A 23,296-nucleotide genomic window follows, 5' to 3' on the forward strand; every position below is an offset into this window, starting at 1 on the left:
CACCCCTTCGTGCAGGGACTTATTCTGCTGTTGGCTGGCCCCATGTCAGGCTTGGATCAACCAGCCAACACCTCATGTGCTACATGCCATGCCAGCTCCCTGGTCAAGATCCCTGCAGAGCCGCCTGAGAAGGAACAATCTGATGTGGAGCAGGGGGGCTGTGGAGCCAGGTACAGAGTAAAACTGGGGCCTGGGACAGTCCAACTTCCAGAAACGCCACCAGAGAGGGGGTGGGGGATGCACCTGTTGGGGGGGCTATGAGCAGCAAGGAGCAGATGACCCTGTCGGAGGGGGCTGGGCAAGGGGAGGGGGGAGATGCCTGTGTCGGGAAGGGGACTATGAGAGGCGGGGTGGGAGATGCTCCTGTGCCGGGGGGACTATGAGGGGTTGGGGGAGGGAAAGAGGAGAGGGGATATGTCCCTCTCCAGGGGGGGCTATAAGGGGCAGTGGGGGAGATGCCTGGAGTGAGGGGAGGCTGGGCGGGGGGAGCGGGAATGCCCAGGGTGGCTATGAGGGGCGGGGTGGGAGATGCAAGTGGAAGGGGGAGATATGTGGGGGTACAGGGACTGTGAGGGGTGGGGGGGAGGCCCCTGTCGGGGGGAGACTGGAAGAGGGGAGGGGGCTATGAGGGGAGGGAGAGCTGGGCAAGGGAAGGAGGAAGATGTCTGTGTCGGGGGCGGGGGGGGGGGGCTATGAGAGGAAGGGTGGGAAATGCCCAGGGCAGGGGGGGCTATAGGGGGAGGGGGAAGATGCGTGGGGCTGGGCAAGGGGAGGGGGGAGATGCGAGAGGGAGATGCAGGGGAGACTATGAGGTGAGGGGGGAGATGACTGGGGGGGGCTATGAGGGGCAGGGTGGGAGATGCCCACGGGGGGGGGGGCTGGGCAAGGGGTGGGGGAGATGCGCGAGGCGGGGGGGAGGTGCTGGGAGGGGCTAGGAAGGGGGAGGGGGAAGATGCCCGTGTCTGGGGCGGGAAATGCCCGGGCGGGGGTCTGGGCAAGAGGAGCGGGGCTATGACCGGGGGGTCAGATGTCCCCGCCAGGCCCCGCCCCTCACCTGAGCACGGGGCGGTGCTCTGGGGACGAGGCCTGAAGCAGCCAATGAGCGAATCCGGAGGAAGTTGGGCGCTCTGGGGGCGGGGCTCCTGGCAGCCAATGGGAGGTCGCTGGGTGGGAACTGGGAGCGAGCGGCCGGCGCTGGAACTGGAGCGAGTCGCTGGGTGACGGCGCCGAGCCGGGGGCAGAGCGCGGGGCCGCCGCCGCCCAGGTACCGGGGCCGGGCAGGGGGCGGGACTGGGGGGCGGAGGGATCAGGCTGTGCAGGAGGATGGTGGGGGGGCCAGGCAGGCGGTACAGACTGGGGAGCAGAGGGGGTGGATCGGGCAGGGGCGCAGGCTGGGTGGCTGGGTCCGGCAGGGGGCCCAGGGTGGGCCCTGGGGAGGAGAGGGGGTGGATCGGGCAGGGGCGCAGGCTGGGTGGCTGGGTCTGGCAGGGGGCCCAGGATGGGCCCTGGGGAGCAGAGGGGGTGGATCGGGCAGGGGCGCAGGCTGGGTGGCTGGGTCCGGCAGGGGGCCCAGGGTGGGCCCTGGGGAGGACAGGGGGTGGATCGGGCAGGGGCACAGGCTGGGTGGCTGGGTCCGGCAGGGGGCCCAGGGTGGGCCCTGGGGAGGACAGGGGGTGGATCGGGCAGGGGCACAGGCTGGGTGGCTGGGTCCGGCAGGGGGCCCAGGGTGGGCCCTGGGGAGGAGAGGGGGTGGATCGGGCAGGGGCGCAGGCTGGGTGGCTGGGTCCGGTAGGGGGCCCAGGATGGGCCCTGGGGAGCAGAAGGGGTAGATCGGGCAGGGGCGCAGGCTGGGTGGCTGGGTCCGGTAGGGGGCCCAGGATGGGCCCTGGGGAGCAGAAGGGGTAGATCGGGCAGGGGCGCAGGCTGGGTGTGATAAGAGGGAAGTGGGGAGATAGTATAGCCAGGCCACAGGGAGCAGCATATTTGGGCTGCTGTGTTGTGTGCCAGGGGACTGAAGGGAAGTTTCCTCCAGGCAATGCCAGGAATGCTCCCTTTGTACTGTCAGACTCCACTTGGACTTCCTGGCACATGTCCCGGGGGGTTTGCTGGCAGGGACCCACTCTTCCATTTATGCTCCTTTTGCAGCAGTGACAGAGATGGATCTTGTTACTGTGTAGGGGGCCTTCAGCCCAGGTGGCATCTGCTGGCTTATGGGGGGGGCCCGTTAGATGGTGGGGTGGTGTCAGTTGTAGCTGATCTGTAGTGCGGACGGACTCTGCCATACCTAGCAGTGTGCCTGCTCAGTATGAGTTTGCTCCCTCGCACGGCAGAGTCTGTAGTTGAGTATCCCCGATCCTCCTAGGTTGGAATCTCCAAGGCCGATCGCTCTCTGTCCACACGCACGAGGATACTGTGAGGTTAACTCAGGATCTGTAGCTCTCATGGCACATGTGTCACCCAGTTATTGCTGTGCTGGGGCAGGGAAGTGAGGTCACACCCTGCCACTGACTTGCTGTTGCTGTTTGATTTGAGGCTGAGGCGAAGGGCCTATTTTCTTGGTTTGCTCTCCGAAGTTAATGGAACGAGTCTGAGGAAGCCCGTACGCAGCCTGCTAGGACCTTATCTTCCTCTCTTACCTGCCGCTATCCATACAGTAGCGGCTAAATACCCTGTTCACCCAGGGTGAGGTGGTGCTGACCTCTGACAGATGAAGCAGGAGGGAAGAGGTTCTTGTGCTAGTTGCAGAAGTGTCTCTCCAAGCCTGACTGAACACAGGGCTTTTGCAGTTCCAGCCTGGAGCTGTGCAGGAGGTGAAGAAGGGGGTTCCTCTGCTACAGCCTCTGGAGATTTCCGATCTCTAGAACTGCTCTGGGCTTCACAAGCTGGTTAATCTAGGCTCTTTGCAGCTTAATAGAGCTAAAGGTTGCCTGCAGCTAGGAGTTCTCCAAATGCTTTGCTATGAAGATTGCTTGATGAGGACAGAGTTGTCTATCTCTCTGAGAGCGGAGTTGTGTCTCTGGCTGAGGGCCAAACAATGAATTTTTCTGCTTGAGTTTCAGCCAGGGTTTGCTTGCTGAGGTTCTGGAGGCCCTGTGGAACTGGGATGTAAACCACAAGTCCTAGGTCAATGTCCCTTCTGGCTGGTGAAAATCACTTGGAAAGTGTTGGGACCATTATTGGAGCTCATTGTCAACACCTCTTTTCAGGAGGAAGAGATGCCTGCTTCTCTTAAAGATCCTTCCTCACTGAACCCTTTTGATGGTGCCCAGCTCTCTAATTATTGCTGTGTCCTGAGTTCCCTGTTATTAATGAAGTGGTGGCAAGGCAGCTCTGTCAGGACCTGGATCCTCAGGTCTCCTGGACTCCAGTCAGTTTGGGGTTCGGGGATGGCAGTGATTGGTATTTAGGAGTGATTCCCCTCCTGGTGATCCCTTCCTTTAGAGTGATTAGCTACCTTCCCTATGTATGGTGACTCTAATAGGGGGCAGATGAAGTCACTGAGTGATTCTGCTCCTTTCTTACTGAGGGACCCCAGAGGTTACTGGGCAATTGCTCCTATGCCCTAAGGGCTACTTCAGGCTTGGTTTCCTGTAGTTTATTTGTGAGTAGAATATTTGCAGTAAGGTCGGGCCCTTTGACTTCGGAATTCACTTCCCTCTTGGTTCAGTGGCACACTCTGGGTATGCTGCAAGGCTGGTCTTTTTTGCCAGTTTTTCAAACGGGGGAGATTAGGGTGGGTATAGGTAGGTTTGAAATGGGGGCGATGGCTGCGACTCCTTGATAGGGTGGAGAGAGTCCACCATCTGTTGCTTTTATTTGCAAGATTTCCAGCCGCTTTAATGCAGGTGCCCCCTTGAACAACAGAGTGGGCACAAAACCCAGGCAGGTCTTAGAAAGGGCTGCATAGCACTGGGTTTTGGTGCAGCTGGTTTTGTAAATCCAGAGAGCAAGAGAGGGATTGAGGAGTTTTCCCTTGCCAGTGCAGATGGCCACGAGCAATTCCACACAGGTCTTGGTGCCAGCACCAAAGCTTGCATCAGACAGAAATGAGTTACTGGGAAGGAGGAGGAGGGCAGTCAGTGAGAACTTGTGGTTTCTTCTAACTTCTCCCTACACAGTTCTTGCTTTGTGTGCAGCAGTTGAGCCTTAGTCCTGGAGAGCAGGACTGCGGAAGCCTGTCTCTGCCATGTGCGCAGCTCCACAACTCTAAACAGGGCTGGACACGTTGGCAGATTAGCAGGCAGTATTCTGCTGCTGACATGTTCAGGCTTTTTGTGCGCGAATGTTTCCAGGCAGGTGTTAGAAGCTCTGTGTTTTTGATGAGTTTCGTAGGTCCCTTTGTAAACTGGGTTGCGGAGCATAGGGTTATACGCTGGGAAAGCAGAGGGAAAAGCAGGCTTTTATTTAGCTGGGGCAAAAAGTTTTCCCCACACTTTCTCTTTTCTCCATTTTATTGCCTCTCATCAGCTATGCTGCTGCATCCTTCACCAGGCTGCTGGCGCTTTCTCCATATGCTAATGAACTAATGAAGCTCCGTACTGTTTCTTGTTGGGAAACAGGAGTTGGTGTTTCCGGTAAAGCAAGGCCAGGCCTGCCTTTGAATCTCAGCACTAACAGGATCTGCACTGTTTGTTTTGCTTTATTACATTTCATTCTTTGTTTTTAGTATGAGCATCTGAATAACGCCCTCCCCCCCCGCCCCGGTGCGTGTTAATTCTTTCAGCAGGCTGAGCAGTCTCTTGGATTGGGAATGTTTGTTTGCATTGGTGTGTTGTGAGATATATAGGGATGCTGGTGCTGCTGCATTGGGCTTGGATTTCTGAGATGCGCTCTGGCTGGCTTCACTTCTTCCAAACATGTGGCATCTTTCCTAGCTATCTAGACTTCACCTTTTTCAGTGCCTTTAATCCTACTGCCTGACACTTAGAACATGGCTAGCAGGGAAGATGAGAGCCCACTGTGCCTCACCCTGTTCACAGGGAACACAGGGAAGAGACGGCTTCATTCTGTATTGTTTGTATGTCCTTGGTCTTGCTGCTTAAATTGCCAGTATGGACACGTGGCCACTAGGAACCGGACCCACAGCATGCAGGCTACCAAACAGCCAGCAGATGATAATTACTTGTGATTGTTACCGACCTTCTTGAGACTGTGGCCAACCAGCTAGAGCTGCCTGACTCAACCAGTCCCTAATCCAGGGCGTCTGCTGGATTCTTGTGATTTAAAGAAACAGGGCAGTGGGCTCAGCCCATAACCAGATTGCTATCTCTGAAGCACTGGGCTGAACAACTCCTGAGCATTCTCTTGTTCTTGGGATCTCCCTTCCTGAGCCTGGGTTTTTTCCTAAAATGTAACTTCCTTAACCCAGCCCCAAGCTGAGTGTTCACATCTTGGTGATTGTCATACAAATGTCTAACCCTTACTGTTGGTGACTCTCACGTCCCCACTCCCTGGTGATTGTAGCAGCAATCTGGCTAGACGTGGTGCAATGAGCATGTGACGGAGCTTAGACATTTACGTTTTGTTTCCTATTTCTACGCTGTTATATGGATGCCTGGGGACACTTGTTAAGTAAAGGGGGAGAAAGTAGGGTTGGCGTTTTGTTTGGCTGGTGAGTGAGGACACTGCGTGGGGACCAGACAGGGGACTTGAGACCCTTTGCCAAAGGGAAAGGACCTGATTTCAGAATTGAGGTTTTGCTTTCCTGACTCCAGGTCAGCATGCTGCGCTGTTGTTTCTTGGAAGAGAAACATGGACACTGTGCTCCTAATTATGCTCCTCTTTGGCACTGCGCCTTTGTCAGCTGGTTAGACTGAAGGCCTGGCGCATCTGAGCACCATGCAACCTGGTCCTGTAACCTAGTTTTCTGAGCACCTAGTGCTGTTTCAGGCAATCAGGGCAGAGGTTACAGTGGGGAACTGCATTTGATTGATTTACTCTTGCCCCGGTGTGTGTGTGTGGGGGGGAGCTGTGTTTTGGATGTTGTAGCCCCCTTTGGCTGGGTTTTTATGGTGTGGAAATCGGATTGGAGGGGGGGTCCATTTGAGCAGAGCAACGAGGTGGAGAATTTAGGACAGCGCCTGCGCAGGACATGAATTGAGGTGTGGGAAGAGCTGGTGGCAAATGACAAAATGAGCATGGAAATCGCGCTGGGTGAAACTTGCTCTGCTTGCATGAGCCTGAGTTCACCTGGCCTTCGCTGGGAATCCAGCCAGAGCTGCTGCCTGTGGGGTGCTTACACAGAGTTTGAGGGTCAGCAGCTCAGCCCGATCCCAAACCTTGTAGTACCACCCTTCAGTGGCCCACTTGGGGGCAGTGCAGGAGCTGTGGCAATTCCTCTCCAGCGTCCTCACCCATAGCCTTCCCTTCTCCCCAGAGGATAAATGTGCAGCCTTTACATTGTGCAAACCCTCTGTACTGGAATACACCTTATCTTCTGCATGGTGATCACCCAGAATCAGCCTGCCCTTGGGCTGGGAAGGCTATGTGACCAGGTGTACTGGTGTGAGGAGTGGGCAGTGTGTGCGTGGCTTTCCACAGGAACGCTGGCTCCTGGCAGGCGCCACAGTGCAGTGACTGTGAGACTGGCTGGAGCAAAGGCTGATGCACTGTCCCAGCGCTTCAGGAGAGCTGGGAGCCTCCTGACCTCCAGTGGTACCTGGATGACCCGGGGATACTGGCTCTGCTGTTTTTGTGGGACAAGCCATGAGGAAACTGCCTCCCAAACTGTCCCCGGGATGCTTCTGCCTCAGAGCCACATGCCAGTGTGTGTAACACATATAATAAAATCTCCTTTGGGCAGTGGGGGAAGGGAGCCCCGCTTTTGAGCCATCTCCTGGTGCTAGGGCTTTCATGGGGTCCAGAGATCTAGTATCCGTGGTGGCTGCAAGCAGCCTGAGACAAATGTCCCAGCTTCACAATGGGCCATGCTCTTTCCCAGTGCTCACTCTTGATTTTCTTCTGCCCAGTCTGTGGGCTTCCCACCTGGGATGGCCACTTCCTCCAAAGGGCAGGAATCTGTCCCCAGCCTGGCTTTCCACCTGCACTGGCTCCTGGCATCCTCTGTACCTGTCTGGCTGCCCTGATGCTCCCATCGTGTGCGAGCCTCAGGACTGCCAGTCCCCCTGCAGGTCTAGAGTACGACATGTCTGTTGAAGGATGCATGGTGCAATCGCCACTGGGATGCCTTGTCTCCATCAGTGTGGCGTGTTTAGTGGCAGGATGGGTCTTTGATCAGGATGTGCCCCAGGAGAGCTAGGAGTTGAGCCTCCTGAACAGCAGTGGTGATAAAAATCCCCCTAAACCCCCTTTGCTGAGCCCTACTTTCATGAGCGTTTGTGTTACTGTTGCCTGGGCTGGGTGAGCATGGCAGGCAACTCCTGCCTGGCCTCTGGCTTAATGTGGGTTGGCTCTCAGGGCAGAGTGTGTGGCCAGTGGTGCAAGAGTTCACGTAGCTGTGAGTTTTCCATCCGCCCCCATGCATTCCCACCTCACGCTAATGAGCCTGATAAGGGCTTCCTGTTGCGTGCTGTCAGCGGCACTGGGGTCCCTGCAGCCAGCAGGTTGTGCGTTGTGATAGGCCCGCCCTTGGGTTACTCCTCACGCTGTGTGTGTTCTGCCCTGGCTGCAGCGTGTTTTTATGGCATGTTTCTCTCTAGTCATAAGGAACTAGCTGAAGCAACCTTGCAGTCCTTAGCAATTATCTTTGAGAACTACTGGAGGATGGGAGAGCTCCCAGAAGCCTGGAGAAGAGAAAACATATGCTGACTTTTTAAAGATAGGTACTAACTTCAGTTCCTGGAAAGATACTAGAGCAACTTATCAAACAATCAGTTTGTGAGCACCTGGAGAATAATAGGGTTATAAGGAATAGTCAGCATTGATTTGTCAAGAACAAATCATGCCAAAGTAACTGAATTTCCTTCTTTGATAGGATTGCTGACCTGCTGGGTAGCGGGGAAGAAGTAGATGTGATATACCTTGATTTTTGGTAAGGCTTTTGACACAGTTCTGCACGACATTCTCCTAAGCAAACTAGGGAATGTATGTAGTCTAAATAAAATTTCTATAAGGTGGATGCACAACTGGTTGAAAGACTATACTCAAAGTATAGTTCTCAATTGTACCTAGAGGGGATGAGCGAAATTCTGTCACGATCACTAATCTGGAGTACGACTAATACAGAGGTAGATCTCAGGTATTCATTGTATTCACTGTTAATACTATGCGTGGCAGAATAGGATTTTGATCTTTTCATACTTTGATATCCAGAGACTGACTGTTTATCGATTTTAAATTTACACAGTTGCACAAAATTCTGGGCTTTAGGCATTTTTCCTATTTTTATTAATTTTAAATTTTCACAGTTGCAGGAAATGAAGGGGCGGTGAGGCAATAACGATGTAATGACATTTGAAGTGTTCTCCTGGCTAACACACAAATTGTCAACATCCCATGTCAAAATACACAAAGTAAAGAGCCTTCAGTCAAACATTAACAACTTCTCAAACAGCGTTTTTCTTTCTTCGCCTAGCTGTACATTTTGATTATTGACGCAAATATTTTCCCATTGGTTTGCGTGTGTATGGTGAAATTGACATTTACCGATTAAAAAATCGAATCCTTCCAAGCCTAGTTAACAGTGTGACTAGCCCTGGACTGAACATGGGCGTGGGTGCGGAAGAGAAGAGAAGTATCTTTGTGTAAGTTCTTCTGCTGAGGTGGCCACATCTCTGCCCTGGGAGGGTAGAAGCCCCCTATGCAAGCAGGAACTTGACAGCAGAACTGGAATTTGAGTGAGAGCCGACTGACATAAATTCCCTGGCTACTTGCCTGGTCTTGGTCAGTCAGGAGCCTCGGGGTAGAATTGGCTGAGCAGACTTGGGGCAGTGATGGTGCTCTGCTTCGCGGGCTGCTGGGCTCTGTTGACCGTGAGAGCGACATGCTGATGGGTTCCGAAGTACGAGGCGAACAGCTGTTGCCCTCCTAATCTGGATGGATTTCAGTTCTTGGGAAGTGTGGGGCTTAGTTTAAGCCTCATCCTTCCCTCTTCAGTGTTCTAGGAATACATGGCACTCAGTTCTGACTGGACTTGGGGACTGATGACATCAGATGGTGGTATGCTTAATTCTCAGGTTGGGAAAGCCTTCCTGTATATCTTGTATGCAGTGTTGATGTAGCCATGTCAGTCCAGGATATGGAGGAAGACAAGGGGGGTAAGAGAATATCTTTTGTTGGAGCAACATCTGTTGCGGGAGAGAGACAAGCTTTTGAGCCATGCAGAGCTCAAGATATTCCCTCACCCCCCTTGTCTTTCTCCATATTGTAAGTATATCCTCTGAGTGGAGCGCCCCCCCCCCCCGTGACCGGGCTTGTCCAAGCAGTGGATAGCTACATGCAATTTGTTTGGAGATCTGTGCCTCCTCTCTTGGGGGTAATGTGCTTCTGGATGGGGACAGGGAGAAGACAGAGCCTTAATGCAACTGTCCTACTCCAACGTATTCCGCTTGTCCTGCCTTGGAGGCATCTCCAAGCCCAGGCACGCATCCTGCCCAGCTGAGGAGGGACCGTGACCCTTCTGTGGCATGGCCTCGTCTTGCTCCATGTCAACTACCACGTGGGATCTAGAGTGGCTTGGCAGGTGGTGTATACAGAAGTGGAGCGCCTCTTTCCAGCAATGCCTGGAGTCCCTGGCTGAGTTTTCCCCTGCAAACGGCCAGTTCAGGCCCAGCCTTATTGGAAACGGTGCCTGTATAAAGGGAGGTGGGGGGAGAGGGGATCTGAGGTCCTGCCTTTTACATGTTGTCATATTCGAGTGGAACCCCAGCTGTAAGGGTTTTTTCCTGCCGCCCTGGACGTGAGTGTTTGGGAGCAAAGGGTCCCTTGTAGGTTTCCCTGACGCTGTTTCCAGTGGCTGTGGACCCTGGATCCTGAAGAGGGGGGAATGCTGCAGAGGATGGGCCAGCTGAGTTAGCGGTGTAACTCCAGTGGGGCCAGCAAGGCCTTACACCACGTGGGCATGTGGCTGGGTGTGTTCAGGATTAAAGCAAATTCCTGGCTGCTGCCACTGGCTGTGCTGAGGGAGGAGAGAGCCGTGGGTGTGGGTGAGGACAGCTGCCACCGGGTCCTCTGGGTGCTCCTGCTACCCAGGCACGTGGCGCTCGGCTGAAGGCAGTCTGCGCCTCTCTACCCATGTGTTTGGTGCTTGTTACCCCCGTTGGCCAGATCTTCCTGCCAAATCGACTGTCACGTGTGACAGGGAGGAGGGGGCTCAAGGCTGAGGGCTGGGACAGTCATGTGTTACAGTAGCACCCAGAGGGCCTAAGTGAGAACAGGGCTCCACTGTGGTCACAGTGCAAGAGACTGTCCCTGCCCCGGAGAGCTTGCAATCGAAAAAGCCAAGGCAGGCAAAGCGTGGGAGGGGAAACTGAGGCACAGTATGGGGCGGGGACTTGCCCAGTGCCACGCAGCAGGTCAGAAGCAGAGCTGGGACTAGAGGCTGTGGCTGCTGAGCAGTGCCCTCTCGCTGGATCGTGATGCCCCTTGAACATACGCACTAAGATCTAAGAGGAAAGCTCCGTTGTTGGCAAAATGTCAGGGGAATAGTTGGCTCAGCTGCTGCTTGCTGTGAACGTGGCAGCTGCTTTGTTAGACTCTTGTTTGCAGAATTACAAATAATAAACCCAGAGCCAGTCTGGTCTCCTAACGAGACAAACACGCCACGCTGCGCTCAGCGGCAGCCGGAGGGGGACCAGTGCACAGAGGGAGGCAGAGCGCAGGGTGCCTGAGAGCAGCTCTGGAGGCTCGCTGTGCTTTTAACACCAGGATGCAGGTTCTCCCTTTGATACTGCCCCCTTGGCTGTCAGACAGGTGGCAAGGGACCCCCCCTCTCTTGCTTCCATTCCTCCTCCTGAAGGACTGTGGAGGCTGGGTGGGGTTGTGGTCTCTGAACTCATGTGAACCGAGAAGTCCTCCTGCCCCAGTAAAGTGTTGGCTGCCCCTCTCATTGCCTGACTTTACTGCCGTGGCAAAGACACATGGAGCATAAGCTAGGGGGCACGTTGGTCGATTCCTGGCCCAGAGGCCCCATAGCTTTAGTGCTGTATCTCCAGGCATGTTACTGTCCTGGCAGGATGGATGCAGTAATCACCTGGAAATGACAATTAGTTACAGAGGTGGCCTGGGGCCATAATGAATTCTTAGCTGCTGCAGAAGTGCTGAAACAAATCTTCGGAAATTTGCAACCCTGCCCCCGAAGGCATAAGTGACTTGGCAGTTCATCAGCATCTTTGCCTCCTGGCAGACCATGGAAATTCTGGGAAGCTGTTAACTCAGCTGCTGCCCCTGTGCAGTGCTTGGGGTGTCCATCCCTCCCCCCAACATGTAGGATTCTCCCACCTTATTGCAAGGTGTGGCTTAGCAGTTAGAGCAGGAACTGGGAGTCTCACTCTCTTTCTTTGCTCCATCACGGACTGGCTGTGTGGCCTTGGAAACGTCCCCTCTTGGTTGTGTGTCTTGATTTCCTTACTGGTATGTTGTGGAGGATGATCTCCAAAACTCCCTGTGGAATTGGGCCGAGGTTCCTCAGAGGGAGCTGGGCGACCCTCCCCTGACATTCCTACCGAATTTCAAAGCCAGAAGCTAGTGAGAGCCAGAGCTGGGGCATTCCTGGCTCCAGGGCCAAGGCCTTGGAACTTGGCCTTTAGCACCCAAGAAGCTAAGGGACCGCAAACCTGGCCCCTCTTCTGAACTCCATCACCTCTTCGGCCTGGCGCTCCACAGCCACAACAGGAAAGCTGAGGAGAAGGGAGCTTTTTGTTTAAAGCCTTAATGGCCCTGAGGAAAGTGGGAAGGGAAATTCTGACCCCTGTCCTCTTGCGGGTTCATGGCTGATTCTTCTGGGAGGTGCCCAGTGATGGCCCCATTGTCCGAATGGAGAGAGATGGTAGTGCCCTATTGCTGGGTGGGCTCCTGGGGTGGGGGACAAGTTGCATATAACGTGCTTGGTCACTCCTTCTTGGCTGAATCCCAGTCATTGCTTCTTGGCGAGGGCCACCTCATGCTTCTAACCGAGCTTTGTTCACGAGCCCAGTGGTGATTGCTCTAGGCAAAGGCAGCACAAGTTGCTGCTCAGGGGGGCTGCTGATCGCCTGGGGGTCAGCACCCTAGTTACTGGCCCCTGGGACTCTCACATGCCTCTTGAACTTGTCCAGGAGCTCAAAGGGCCTCGTCAGTGAAAGAGTCGAGCATGGGATCCTGTTGCTGGCGTGCAAGACCCAGTCTGGCAGCGAGAGCAACTGCTTCTCTGCCTGCTCCCCCCGCACATCACTGACTGCCTGGGAATCGGTTACCTGCCTTATATGAAACCCGCCATGCCCGATGGCAGAGCTCCTCCGGATTGTGGGCTCTACCTGTGGATGTGCCCCCTCTGTAGCCCCAGTTCCCCTGGACTGGGATAACTTCCTGAAACCGCCTGGCCCGGCCTTGCTTTGAATGACTGGGCTGAGGTGTGCAAAGGTTAACTCGGGCTGCGCTCTCCCACCAGACGGAGATTAGGGGCTGGCAGGACATGTTACTAGTTGAGGATGGCCTGTATTAGAGCAGGGCCCAGAGCCCCTGGTCAGGATTGGGACCCCACTGTGCTGGGAAAGGGCCCTGCTCCAAGGAGTTTGCAATCGGTCCTCTCTCAGCGTTTCGTCCTTTGCAGGGTGCGGCTTTCTTCCTCTCGCTGCCTTCAGAGATGTGCTTCCTGGCATTCAGGGAATCAGGGCTCTGTGTCATTCCCCCCCTCCCCCGGCCCGGCCCGGCCCGCCATCCCCATCTCTCATGGCACTTACTGGCTGCTGATTGTGTCCGCGAGCTGCATCCATGGCTGGGGGAAGGTGTGTTTGCTGGCTGGAGAAGGGAAGTGACAATGAGGCACTTAGGGGAAGGGTGGGGGCTGCCACATGGGAGAGGGTTAAGACTTGGTCTTCCTCGGTCTGCAGAAGGGACCGATGTAGTACTGAGCTGTATCAAGCAGGCCAAGGGCTGCCCCCTGCTGGCGATAGTGAGACTTGCTCCCTCTGTCGAGGGCACATTCATTTATTGTTAGCGATGTCTGCAGGTTGAGATGGGGACACTGTGACTATCCAGCTGCTCCTTGGTTCTCGGCAGTAACCATAGATGCTTCCTTCCCCTCTTGCTGTCTGGAGGGCTCTGCTCACCACCGGGCTCCAGGCTATTGGAACGTACTCTGCTTGTGGCGGTCATGTGGTCTGTGCCATAGACTCTGCCCGGGCTGCAATTCCAGGTGTTGGCTTTGAGCTGGAAAGCCTTTTAAGGTTTGGATCTGTCTATTTAAGACGTTTTCGCCTTGCGCTTCATCTCAGCAGCTGATCGTGCTCCGGTCCCGGGAGGAGGCATTCAGCAGCAGCACCCACCTACAGAATTCGGTCTATCAGGCTGGCTTAAAGAAAACGTTTCAATTCTAGCTTGTCTGCTCCAGCTGCAGCCAGTCCATGGAAGGCTGGTTGTGGTCTGTGGAGGTAGCAGCCGAGCTCCTTAAAGCCAGGAGAGGGAAGTACATGGAGCGCTCTAGCCCATGGGAGAGAAAAGTAAGATAAAAAAAATCAACTTCCTTTCTTGCGAGAGTGCAAGAGAATGTGAGCCGTTTAGAGAGAGCCGGCCAAGGTTACTAGGCAGTAGACACTGGTCTACAAGGAACACTCCGCTTCCAATCCCCAGCATCCTGATTCCAAGAATGGTTCTTCTGTAACTGGCTCTGCTGCCATCTGAAACTTTTGGGCTAGAGAAAAACCAGTGAGTTTAAACTCCGGAGAACCAGGGCACGTCACTGGCAGTGGCATGCGACTTATCTTACCCCCCTGTAAGAGATGCTCCAAAAGAACATGGCTGTATGGGGCACCTAGACAAGAACCATCAATCTGTGGCACTTGTAAGCTTGTCTGTGGTGTGTGAGATGCTGAGGGGCTCAGCAACTAGAGTGGCTGCTGCAGAGATGATAGTAAGAGGGTGTTAAGTGTCCGTAGTAACAAAAATGATTTAAAAACAAGCCCAGTGTGTTGCTGAAAATGCAGCACTGGCTGCAAGGTGCTTCTCCGGTTATATTTTTATTGGAGTTGGTGAGAGACGGGACATAGGATCAAGATTCTAGGTAGCCTCTAAAATGAGTGGGCAAACTTTTTGGCCCGAGGGCCACATCTGGATATGGAAATTGTATAGTGGGCCATGAATGCTCATGGAATTGGGGGTTGGAGTACAGGGGTGTGTGTGTGAGGGCTCCAGCTGGGGGTGAGGGCTTTGGGGTGGGGCTGAGGATAAGGGGTTGGAGGTGCAGGAGGGCTGGGACCAAGAGGTTTGGAGGGTGGGAGGGGGATCAGGGCTGGGACAGGGAGTTGGGGTGCAGAAAGGGATCAGGGGTGCAGGCTCCGGGCGGTGCTTACCTCAAGGAGCTCCTGGAAGCAGCAGCATGTCCCCCCTCTGGCTCCTACGCAGAGGTGCGGCCAGGCGGCTCTGTGCACTGCCCCGTCTGCAGGCACTTCCCCTGCAGCTCCCATTGGCCATGGTTCCTGGCTAATAGGAGCTGTGGGGGCATCATGCGGAGCTGCTTGGCCAGTGTTTTCCTCAGGAATTGAAATGGGGGGGAGGGAGGTCAGGGCCAATGAGGGGTGAGACTGTGAAGGTGAAGGTGGGCTGTTTGGCACCATAGTAAAAACTGAAAAATGTTTCATGACCATTCTGCTAGATTGAACTCATGTTTTAAAATCATCACACAAATTAAATTTGGTTTCAGAGTAGTAGCCGTGTTAGTCTGTATTCGCAAAAAGAAAAGGAGTACTTGTGGCACCTTAGAGACTAACACATTTATTTGAGCATAAGCTTTCGTGAGCTATAGCTCACTTCATCAGATGCATTCAGTGGAAAATACAATGGGGAGATTTTATATACACAGTCTTTATTCAAGCCTAACTTTACACAAAGTAAAACTAACTTAGGCTTGAATAAAGTCTGGAAGTAAAACTATTTCCCCATGTTTATTCCCTCTTCCCTTCTCCGCCCCCCCACTGTTCCTCACACATTCTTGTCAACTGCTGGAAATGGCCCACCTTGATTATCACTACAAAAGGTTTTTTTTCTCTCCTGCTGGTAATAGCTCACCTTCCCTGATCACTCTCGATACAGTGTGTATGGAAACACCCATTGTTTCATGTTCTCTGTGTATATAAAATCTCCCCACTGTATTTTCCACTGCATGCATCCGATGAAGTGAGCTGTAGCTCACGAAAGCTTATGCTCAAATAAATTTGTTAGTCTCTAAGGTGCCACAAGTCCTCCTCTTCTTTTTAAATTAAAGTTGGCTACTCAAGCCTTCTATGAAGCACTGCATCTACATCCTTCTTGGTTTCTTGTTATAATTTTGCACAACTCTGTTAATGAACTTCTTGAATGCAATGCATTCATCTTCGGTGGCTTCTTGTGTGTCCGGTACTTCCATTCCTTCAGTTGATATGCTCATTAGTTCATTCACATGATCAGGCAGAAGGCGACTTCTTTCAGAACACAAAATTCTGTTCAATGAGGAAAAAGAACGCTCAACTGTAGCTGTTGTGACTGGGAGTAGCAAGAGATGAATTCCTACTTCTTTCAGTCCAGGAAACATAGCACAAAGATCAGGTCAAGCCACTAGTGACACTAAAAAAGTAGTAGTGAAATCTTCATTCATTCGTCGTAGGATATTCCACTCTGTGTTCGAATTTTCTATTCTGTCCTGAGCACATGGCAGCCCCATTGCTGGTAGTGCCTCACTCCACTCCACTGTCAGTGTTTTATAGGACAGGGATCTGTAAAAGCTACGCAGAGGCTGAGTAGAATCTAGAAGTCACTGTTGAAGATTTTTAAGAATCAAGTCTGTGTATTTTTTCAGTTGCCTTAACAAACACTTCTTGTCCTCTTCATTTAAGGCATTTATATTGAATCCTTCATTAGTCAACTTCTGGACTGAAGTTTTTGCTTCTTCCAGTACTTTTTCAATGGAAAGCTCTCTGACTGATCCAAATGTAGCTTCTATTGCTGGACAAAGATCTACTACTGTTGTAGCAGATTCATGGATGGCATCGTTTAATGACCCAAGTGGTTTCAACGGTAGACTTACGAGAGAGAGAATAGCAATAATTTTCTCTGAAGTAGTAGCAAAAGTAATCCACAAGCCTCACTACTTAGATCCATCCCATCTCAGTAGATACTTTCAAAAGCCAGTAATAATGGCTGGAGTAATTTTAAGACAACAGCCAAGGATTGCTCATGAGAGTGCGAGCAGGTTTTCCCAGGTTGGACTAATTTGAACTTCAGTTCCAGTGTATCTTCTGTATTTTCCAAGATATTCAGTCTTTTGGACTCTTGCTGAAAAAATATAATGAAGACATTAAATTTACAGCTTTTTAAAATGTTTTTTAAAGCGTCTGCAACTCGTACTAGTTGGAGTAGACGGCCTCTGCAGTGTGTATAGGAGAGATATTAGGGTTATACTTTTCTCCGAACAAAGCTTGTACTCCACCATGTCTTCCAGAGAAGTTTGCAGCTTCATCAAATGCACAAGCAGCCATCTGTCTGGGGTCCGACTGAAAAGCATTTAACTCCTCTAAGATGTGGGTTGTCAGAAATGCAGCCAATGTGTCTTCTATAATTTGAACATCTAGAAATGCATCTACTGGCCTACCACTGACATCAAGATAACGTACACAATGACTTAATACTTGATGTCCATTTGCATTGGTGCATTCATCAGCCATGTATGCAAATTTTTTTGAATGTGGTGAGAGAGTTCTTCACTTTTTCAACTGGTGAGTCTTTTTGTTGCACCACATGCTTCTAGCCAGTCAGAAAGATAGTGAGCATTTGCTGGTCTTGTTCAGAACCAGCGTTCAACTTCAGGATGAACAAGTGACAATGCACTTAACATTGGCCTCCAGTTTGTAGTGTGTGGTATCTTGTGCTTAAATAGAAAGTATGATGCCACAGCCATGTTTGTTTGCATGAACTGTGTTGTGTCTCCAGCATTCTTAAGAGCCTCATTAAGTACTTCTAAAATTGGCTTTGAAAGTGGGCTTATAAGGCTTTCTGCATGCTGATGCACTCCAGAGGTGTGGTGTTTTGCAGCCTTTCACATAGTTTGTCAGTATTGGCTTTGCTGATCGGTCTGACAAACCAAGCTCCTCCACTTTTACCAGTTATAGCATTGGAAAGCTTTCCTTCTTCGTAAGCTTTTTTTCAAGAGGTGCACCAGTAGCCATCTTTTGTAACTTCAATAAATGGGAACACTTTGACCAACAAATATCGGGAACTGCCTTTAGGTTTTGGAGACACTGTTTCTTCAGTAAGTAGCTATATTTGTGCTTCGGGCTGGTCGGATGTAGATGCACCACTTGAACCTTCAGATGACATGTTGATATATTCTTGGATTTTGATGTGTTCTTCACCTTGGTTGGTTTTTGAGGCCTTTGAGTGGAAAAATTGTTGCATTGTTTTTTGTCTTTTCATTTTCATTTTGACCTGCAACGTATAAAAGAGATATGAATAAATTAAATGTTTTGTTAGGATAATGCAAATTTAACATAAGGATAATGCAAATTACACCAAAACACATAACGTGTTCTAGATTTCTAAAAGAAATAAAAAATTTTTAAAAAATTATATTTAATTTAAATTTACTTTTGAAAAGTCAGCCATCATGGGATAAGAGGAAAGGTTCTCTCCTGGATTAGTGACTGGTTAAAAGATGGGAAACAAAGGGTAGGAATAAATTATCAGTCTTCAGAATGGAGAGAGATAAATAGTAGTATCCCTGAGGGTACCATTGGGACCATTAATGTTCAACTTATTCATAAATGATCTGGAAAAATGGGTAAACAGTGAGGTGGCAAGAATTGCAGATGATGCTAAACTATTCAAGATAGTTAAGTCCAATGCAGACTGTGAAGAGTTACAAAGGGATCTCACAAAACTGGGTGACTGGGCAACAAAATGGCAGATGAAATTCAATGTTGATAAATGCAAAGTAATGTACATTGGAAAACAATCTCAACTATTCATATAAAATGATGGGGTCTAAATGTAGCTGTTAACACTCAAGAAAGAGAAGTTGGAGTCATTGAGTGGATATTTTCAGGGAACCATCCACAATGTGCAGCAGCAGCCAAAAAAGCAAACAGAATGTTGGGAATCATTAAGAAAAGGATAGATAATAAGACAGAAAATATCATGTTGTCTCTATATAAATCCTTGGTACGTGCACACCTTGAATACTGTGTGCAGATCTGGTCACCCCATCCCAAAGATGTATTGGAATTGGAAAAGGTACAGAGATGGGCAACTAAAATGCTTACGGGTATGAAACAGGAGGAGAGATTAAAATGACTGGGAATTTTCAGCTTAGGAAAGAGGCGACTAAGGGGGGATATGATAGAGGTCTATAAAATCTTGACTGGTGTGAAGAAAGTGAATAAGGAAAGGTTATTTAATCCTTCACATAACACAAGAACTAGCAGTCACCCAATGAAATTAATAGGCAATAGGTTTAAAAAAAAAACAACAAAAGGAAGTACTTCTTCACACAACATGGAACTCTTTGCCAGGGGATGCTGTGAAGACCAAAACTATAACAGGAATAAAAGAACTAAATAAATTCCTGGAGAATAGGTCCATCAGTGGCTATTAGCCAGGATGGGGAGGGATGCAACACCATGCTCTGAGTGTCCCTAGCCTGTTTGCCAGAAGCCGGGAACGGGCAACAGGGGATGGATCACCTGTTGTGTTCATTCTCTCTGAAGCACCTTGCCTTGACCACTGTCGAAAGACAGGATACTGGGCTATATGGAGCATTGGTCTGACCCAGTATGGCCACTCTTACAAAAAAATTAATTATAATAAAAATGTTTAGTACAGAAACTCCTCCAACATAATGACCTCTCAAGATAGCAATGATGTGAGATAACAACCTTGGCAAACAATGCATTTTAAAACTCTTGGACTACTAGGAAACATATTTATATAAGTTTCCATTCCCAGTCACAAATCTAGCCTTCTGGAGCAAAATCACTAAAATATAGTCCAACAAACAAATGTTTATTTAACGTGCCCCTCACTTTTCCCTCCACCGCACCCCACTTCACTGGTGTTGTCCTTGGTCAGTGGAGTCTTAGAGTTCAGAGGTGCCTTCACATGAGTTCACCTCCCAGGTGGGGGACAAGAAGGCACCTTGCTCGTTCCTCCAGCTGCTCACTGTTTGCTCTGGCCACTGTTGTTCGTTGTGCCACCGTTCACTCCATCGCTCTGTTGCTAATGGCCCTGCACCATCACCTTCTGCTGCCACTGTGACCTCTGTGAGTTGCTCTCTTGAGGTTCCACCCAGCTCTCAGTGATTTCAGCTGAGATTTCAGTGGGGGAACCTTGCTGCTAGTGCAGGCTGGGCTGTCTCTTCCACAGAAACACTGTCCCACAGCAGGTCTAAGCACTTAGACCTGATTATCAGTGATTTCAGCTGTAGTGGTCACTTAACAAAACAAAAGACTATCTATGGAGCCTAACCAGCTCTGTCTTTAAACAGTGGAGAGGGGCAGTGCAGACCATCAAGCAAAACACCTGTCCCCACCCTCTCTCTTGATGCCCTCAATCAGCACAGACTAAGTACAGTTCTACTGCCCTTTACTCATACAATAAGAATAGCAACGTTTCATTACCCCCCTCATTCAAGTGATTTGTAACCCAGCCCCAGTCAAAATCTATCACTTGGGCAACGCAACTCTGTTTGCTGGATACCTATGTAGATTAGGTGTGAGCGTAAATACAATCTGGTCCTGAAGCCTTTCCCCCCAGCTCATCATTGGCTGTCAGGGAAAGCTCATTTAGAGTTTGCTTACAAATCATAATTTGAAATTATTAGGTTGGCCAACATCACTGAAATGAAGGCACTGACATTGTCTTAAAAAACAACAGCTGTACAAGGAAGCTAGTCTATGTTCATACTTTTCAAATCTATTATACTTTTTCAGATACATGTATTTTATTTCATGTATATGCTTTTAAAGTGTGTATTAATGTTTCAATTTCAATTCAAATTTCCAATCACTAAATTGGCAACACTGCATGTAACTAGTTCACAAAACTGGGGAGAGTGTTGGGGAAATTCAGGGCGGGGTCTAGGGAAATCCCTGCCCTTGGCTGTCTCTACTGTAGGAGCCAGAGGGGGGACATGCTGCTGCTTTTGGGAGCCACGCAGAGCTATGGCACACGCAGAGCGGGGCAAGCCCCCGACCCCCTCCCTGGCTGGAGCAGCGCAAGCCTCAGATCCCACTCCCCGGCAGGAGCTTGAGGGCCAGATTAAAACATCTGAAGGGCCAGATGCGGCCCCCGGCCCATAGTTTGCCCACCCCTGCTCTAAAAGCAGGTACAGATGCAAAGTCCACTCCAGGGTGCTCACACTGTCGTGGCTTCTCCTGTGTGCGTGTAGAAGGTCGTGTTTGTTAGATGCTGGCGTGATAGAAATGACACAAGTGCAAGTTGTGTACCCTGAATGAGGGAGTGGGGAGCACCCACTGGGTGCAGCACTGAGCTGTTACTGCACCTCACGTTCAGTTGCAAACCTATTCCCTGCAGGAGTCCCACAAATGACTGCTGTGAAATGCATCGACTGGCTGGATAAGAAAATCTTCCTTTTTTTATCCCCTTTTGAGACATCCCAGCTTAAAATGTGCTAAACCCAAGTTTGCCTTGTCTGAGGGAGGGAGAAATCCTCTTAAAAGATCCCATCTCCTGCTGCTGCTCACCAGGCATGGGGATTGTTTGGTAGCATCCAACCAGCACTAATAACTAGCTTCCAGACTAAGGGCTTGATTGTTTTCCAGAGGTGCTGAGTAACCCCGACTCCCACTGAAAGCCAGAGCAGCTGCAGGTGTAAATCAGGCCACCCGTTCTTGGATTTCTTTAACACAAAAATATAGCCAAAATGCTGTAAGGGGCAGGACCTGACCGGATTTCACTACTCTGGGCCCCTCGTGCCCCCTGTGCCTTTGTGTTGGGCCCTGCAGAGTCAGTGCCGTGCAGGATCACACTGAGCTCCTCCTATGTCCGGCTCGCCAGAGCCACGGGACTTGGGGCTGGGTCAGGCTGCCTGGAGGATATAAGCCCAGTGCTGCGGGGGTCGAATACGTCAGGCTGATGAGGAGGCGAGGCTGGATTTGGCTCAGTCGGCTGCGGTGGTGTGTTGAGCTGTGGGGAATTACGGCTGGACTGGGTTTATGGTCCATGCCATCTGTAGGCCAGTGTCTGCCTGGTAAAGACGCAGACAGTCAGTGGTTGGAGGGGGAGTTGCACGGAGCAAACACCCTGCATGGCTGGTGCAGTTGGAGAGTGCCAGAAAGGCAGGCTGGAGCCACTGGCCCTGAGAGATCATGAAGGCGGCTGTGAAACAATCGTATCAGGGAGCTGCTGTTCCAGGGAAGGATTGCCCATAGCATAGAGCAGACGTCAGACTCTTCTCCGTGCCAGTGCTTGGCATTTAGATCCCAGGCTTCGTCCTTCCCTTCCAGCGACCCTGCCTGCCTGCGGCTGAGGGGTATGTTAGGACAGATGGCTGCTCAGTCTTCTCCCACTCTTCCCTCACCGGGAGTTCAGGGCAGGGCGTCTAAGTGCAGCTGCTGCAGTGTCGTGGTGGAGGCTTTTGCATATGATGCCCAGCTGCGCAATGGGGCCCAATCCTAATGGGAACCTTGGATCCTACTGTAACACAACCAATAATTCCAGACGCACAAAATGGTGCATCCTTTGTAATGGCTATTGATTTCTCTTTGTAGGGCAAGCTTCTTTGTGTCCTACCTAAATCTATTGCAATAGGGTCCCGTGTGTTCATAGAATCATAGAATATTAGGCAGAGACCTAATATTGGAAGAGACCTCAGGAGGTCATCTAGTCCAACACCCTACTCAAAGCAGGACCAACCCCAACTAAATCATCCCTCCCAGCCAGAGCTTTGTCAAGCTGGGCCTTAAAAACCTCTAAGGATGGAGATTCCTCCCTAGGTAACCCATTTCAGTGCTTCGCCACCCTCCTAGTGAAACAGTGTTTCCTAATATCCAACCTAGACCTCCCCCACTGCAACTTGAGACCATTGCTTCTTGTTCTGTCCTCTGTCACCACTGAGAACAGCTGAGCTCCATCCTCTTTGGAACCCTCCTTCAGGTAGTTGAAGGCTGCTATCAAATCCCCCCTCACTCTTCTCTTCTGTGGACTAAACAAGCTCAGTTCCCTCAGCCTTCCTTCGTACATCATGTGCCCCAGCCCCCTGATCATTTTTGTTGCCCTCTGCTGGACTCTCTCCAATTTGTCCACATCCTTTCTGTAGTAGGGAGACCAAAACTGGACGCAATACTCCAGGTTGGCCTCACCAGTGCTGAATAGAGGGGAATAATCACTTCCCTCGATCTGCTGGCAACGCTCCTACTAATGCAGCCCAACATGCCATTGGCCTTCTTGGCAACGAGGGCACACTGCTGACTCATATCCAGCTTCTCATCCACTGTAATCCCCAGGTCCTTTTCTGCAGAACTGCTGCTTAGCCAGTTGGTCCCCAGCCTGTAGTGGTGCATGGGATTCTTCCATCCTAAGTGCAGAACTCTGCACTTGTCCTTTTTTATCCTCATCAGATTTCTTTTGGCCCAGTCCTCCAATTTGTCTAGGTCACTCTGGACCCTATCCCTGCTCTCCAGAGTATCTACCTCTACCCCCAGCTTAGTGTCATCTGCAAATTTGCTGAGGGTGCAGTCCATCCCATCATCCAGATCATTAAGGGGGTTCTGAGCTGAAGACGCGTTTTCCTTCTGCTTCATGCGTGTGTGAAACCGTCTGTGTTTTTAAACCCTTTTTTTTGTACATGTTCCTGTCCCAGCGATGATGCCCAGAGTGTAATCGTTTCCTTAAACAGTCCTTGCCTCTTGCTATGCTCAAATAAATGCCTAATTATTTTCAACTTTGTATTTATTGTTGGAAAAGACTTTGCAAGCAGAAAATAATGGTAATAAAAGGACCCTTCCTCCATCCCAGGACATCAGAGTGTTTTGCAAACATGAACCCTCTCATTCCCCTTCCAAGGTGGAGGTTAATGCTCACCCTGCTTTTACAGATGGGGAACTTGGGGCAGGGAGAGGTGCCGGGAATAGATCACAGGAGTCAGAGAGCTTAAGGCCAGAAGGCACTGCCAGAGTGGACAGATGGGAAGGGGATCTGAGTAATAGCTGCGGCTCTT

General features: G+C 50.9%; 1 protein-coding gene across 1 annotated transcript in view; it reads left to right on the forward strand.

Annotated features, from left to right (window-relative positions):
* Window positions 1–1,195: 1,195 nt before the first annotated feature.
* GRAMD2A (GRAM domain containing 2A) overlaps window positions 1,196–23,296 on the forward strand; it is a 79,011-nt gene continuing 56,910 nt past the window's right edge. The window contains exons 1-2 of the mRNA XM_043523382.1: window positions 1,196–1,264; window positions 7,934–7,990. The gene's annotated coding sequence lies outside the window, so the exon portion shown is untranslated. The remainder of the gene's footprint in view (window positions 1,265–7,933; window positions 7,991–23,296) is intronic.

Source organism: Chelonia mydas, chromosome 10 (genome assembly GCF_015237465.2).
Source record: "Chelonia mydas isolate rCheMyd1 chromosome 10, rCheMyd1.pri.v2, whole genome shotgun sequence".
Classification (NCBI taxonomy): domain Eukaryota; kingdom Metazoa; phylum Chordata; order Testudines; family Cheloniidae; genus Chelonia; species Chelonia mydas.